The sequence below is a fragment of the Aegilops tauschii genome, chromosome 7 (genome assembly GCF_002575655.3).
Source record: "Aegilops tauschii subsp. strangulata cultivar AL8/78 chromosome 7, Aet v6.0, whole genome shotgun sequence".
Taxonomy (NCBI): domain Eukaryota; kingdom Viridiplantae; phylum Streptophyta; class Magnoliopsida; order Poales; family Poaceae; genus Aegilops; species Aegilops tauschii.
In genome coordinates, this window is record NC_053041.3 from 322,690,548 (window position 1) to 322,694,905 (window position 4,358).

Consider the following 4,358-nt stretch of genomic DNA (forward strand, 5'->3'; position numbering starts at 1 on the left):
TAACGGGTTTTCTCATCATTAGTGAACAGGGTGGCTATATCATTTAATTTAGTAAGATGTGCCACAACAGTTTCAGATTCATAGCCATAAAAAGGATCAGATTCAACCAAAGTAATTATATCAGGGTCGACAGAGAAGTCATAATCCTTATCAGTAACAAAAATAGGTGAAGTAGCATAAGCAGGGTCATATTTCATTCTAGCATTCAGAGATTTTTCTTTCAGCTTAGCTAATAATTTCTTAAGATCGCTCATATCATTGCAAGCAAGAAAGTCTCTAGCAGTTTCTTCATCCATAACATAACCCTCAGGCACAACAGGCAATTCATATCTAGGGGGAGAATCTTCATCATCACTTTCATCAATATTATCAGTTTCAATAATTTCATTCTCTCTAGCCCTAGCAAGTTGTTCATCAAGAAATTCACCTAATGGCACAGTAGTATCAAGCATAGAAGTAGTTTCATCATAAGTATCATGCATAGCAGAAGTGGCATCATCAATAACATGTGACATATCAAAATTAATAGCAGAAGCAGGTTTAGGTGTCGCAAGCTTACTCAAAACAGAAGGTGAATCGAGTGCAGAGCTAGATGGCAGTTCCTTACCTCCCCTCGTAGTTGAGGGATAAATTTTAGTTTTCTCGTCTTTCAAGTTCCTCATAGTGACCAGCAGATATAAATCCCAAGTGACTCAAAGAATAGAGCTATGCTCCCCGGCAACGGCGCCAGAAAATAGTCTTGATAACCCACAAGTATAGGGGATTGCAACAGTTTTCGAGGGTAGAGTATTCAACCCAAATTTATTGATCCGACACAAGGGGAGCCAAAGAATATTCTCAAGTATTAGCAGTTGAGTTGTCAATTCAACCACACCTGGATAACTTAGTATCTACAGCAAAGTATTTAGTAGCAAAGTAGTATGGAAGTAACGGTAACAGTGGCAAAAGTAACAGTGATAGTTTTGTAGTGATTGTAACAGTAGCAACGGAAAAGTAAATAAGTGAAGAACAATATGTGAAAAGCTCATAGGCATTGGATCGGTGATGGATGCCGGATGCAATTATTCATGCAACAGTTATAACATAGGGTGACACAGGACTAGCTCCAATTCATCAATGTAATGTAGGCATGTATTCCGAATATAGTCATACGTGCTTATGAAAAAGAACTTGCATGACATCTTTTGTCCTACCCTCCCGTGGCAGCGGGCTCCTATTGGAAAATAAGGAATATTAAGGCCTCCTTTTAATAGAGTACCGGACCAAAGCATTAACACATAGTGAATACATGAACTCCTCAAACTATGGTCATCACCGGGAGTGGTCCCGGTTATTGTCACTTCGGGGTTGCCGGATCATAACACATAGTAGGTGACTATAGACTTGCAAGATAGGATCAAGAACTCACATATATTCATGAAAACATAATAGGTTCAGATCTGAAATCATGGCACTCGGGCCCTAGTGACAAGCATTAAGCATAGCAAAGTCATAGCAACATCAATCTTAGAACATAGTGGATACTAGGGATCAAACCCTAACAAAACTAACTCGATTACATGATAAATCTCATCCAACCCATCACCGTCCAGCAAGCCTATGATGGAATTACTCACGCACGGCGGTGAGCATCATGCAATTGGTGATGGAGGATGGTTGATGATGACGACGGCGACGGATTCCCCTCTCCGGAGCCCCGAACGGACTCTAGATCAGCCCTCCCGAGAGAGATTAGGGCTTGGCGGCGGCTCCGTATCGTAAAACGCGATGAATCCTTCTCTCCGATTTTTTTCTCCCCGAACGTGAATATATAGAGTTGGAGTTGAGGTCGGTGGAGCACCAGGGGGCCCACGAGGCAGGGGGGCAGGCGCGCCTCCCACCCTCGTGGACAGGGTGTGGCCCCCTGGCCTTGATTCTTTCGCCAGTATTTTTTTTTATTTCCAAAAATAATCTCCGTGAAGTTTCAGGTCATTTCGAGAACTTTTGTTCCTGCGCAAAGATAACACCATGGCAATTCTGCTGAAAACAGCGCCAGTCCGGGTTAGTTCCATTCAAATCATGCAAGTTAGAGTCCAAAACAAGGGCAAAAGTGTTTGGAAAAGTAGATACAACGGAGACGTATCACACTCAATTCAAATTCAGACAATCAGTGCATGAAAAAGTGTGCGAAAACGACTCGAAAATCATGCTCGTGGTATTTAGTAAATTTTCATGCCTTACAAGAATGGGCAAAGATTTCATGGATATGTGTGGCAACAGTCAACCACACATGTGTCATTTATTGGCTTTTCAGCACTAGAAAAATGAAAAACATGATACCTAGCTTGGTGCCATGGTATGACCTCACCATGCTCTGGTAAATATTTGAGAAGGTTTGGCTAATGTCGTAAATTGAACCATCACCGAGGAAGTTTCATGGTTTCGAGAGTGAAATCACCAAGATTGAAGGGGAATTCAAATTTCTTTCGTCATTTGTACTTTTTCTACGATCAACATAAGATCAAGCTAAAAAGAACAGCGGCAGACCTGAAGATTTGGGCGAAGAACACTTTCAGCAACACAAAACTGCAGTTTCACATTGCGTCAAAGGTGGTGCTGCGGTTAGACGTGGCATAGGAGAGGCGCCAACTAACCCCAAGGGAATTCTGGCTGAGGAAAACTCTGAAACTGAAGATAGTTGGCCTTGCGGCTCTCGAGCGGGTCAGAAAACGACAAGCTGCACGGACTACCTGGCTCAAAGGGGCGATGCAAAAATAGCATTCTTCCAAGCTAAGATCAACTCTCGGCGAAGGAAAAATTACATACACTGCCTAGAGTCAGAGAACAAGCAAGCAACAGATCACAAAGAGAAGGCGGGCATGATCCATGAGCACTTCTCGGCCCTTCTGGGCAACAAGGAGAGACGGGCAAAAACTATCAATTGGGATATGATTCAGCTACCTTGTCTGCAAACTGGAGAAGGCCTCGACAACCCCTTCACAGAAGAAGAAGTATGGGCAGCAATCAGTGCGTCTCCGGCCGAGAAGGCGCCAGGACCCGACGGCTTCAGTGGTGCCTTCTTTCATGCTTGCTGGCAAACGATCAAGATGGACATCATGGCAGTTTTCCATGCTTTTTACCAGCTCGCCGCGGGCGACTTTGCAGCCCTGAACCGTGCTATGATCGTCCTACTGCCAAAAAAGGATGGCACAACCAAACTGTCTGACTTCCGCCCAATTAGCCTAATCCATTCGGTGGCCAAGCTAATCGACAAAGTCCTCTCGATCAGGCTAATGGGTGTGCTAGATCAACTCATATCCCCGGCCCAGAGTGCTTTCTAGAAGAAGAAGGGCATTCATGACAGCTTCCTCTATGTTCAGAACCCACTATGGTTGTTTCAGAGGAAAAAGTCGCCGGTGCTCCTGCTAAAGATCGACATTGCAAAGGCCTTTGACACGGTTTCATGGGAATATATCCTCGAGCTGCTGCAGCGCATGAACTTCTCGGCACGCTGGAGAGACTGGATCGCCCTGCTTCTCTCCTCCGCATCCTCCACCTGTCTGCTCAACGGAGACCCGGGCCCTGCGATTCTCCATCAGCGGGGACTGCGGCAAGGGGATACCCTCTCACCGATCCTCTTCATCCTGGCGATCGATACCCTTCACCGACTGTTAGAAGCAGCGCAGCAGGCCGGCGCCATCGCTCCCCTGCCGACCGGTGCAGCACGCCTGCGCGTCACGCTATATGCTGACGACACGATCTTCTTTGCCAATCCGGGGCGCCAGGAGATAGACACCATCATGCAACTCCTAGACGGGTTTGGAAAGGCCACGGGGCTGCACAGCAACCCCCAAAAATCGTCAGCGGCAGCCCTCAACTGCGGTAGTATCGACCTCATAGATGTCCTTCAAAATTTCGGCGGCACTAGAGTAGGATTCCCGATCAGGTACCTAGGTCTCCCGCTCTGCATGGCAGGCTCTGGCTCGTGCACATCCAATACCTTCTCGACCGCATCCGTGCAAGGCTGGCGGCTTGTAAAGGTCGTCTCCTGCCGATCGCGGGTCGCCGTGTGCTGGTCCGGTGCGTCCTGTCCGCACTGCCCGCCTTCGCCATGGGCGCCCTGCGCATCCCGAAAAGATTTTACAAGGACGTCGACAAGGCATGTCGGCAGTTCGTGTGGGCGCACGATGAAGAGGCCACCGGCGGTAGATGCAAAGTGAACTGGCGGCTAGTCACGTCCCCGGTCGAGCACGGCGGCCTCGGCATCCCCAACATGGAGCGGTTCGCGTGACACTGCGTCTCCGATGGCTATGGCTGGCATGGACGGACCCGGCCAGGCTATGGGCAGGCATGGGGACGCCTTGTGACGACAAGGATAG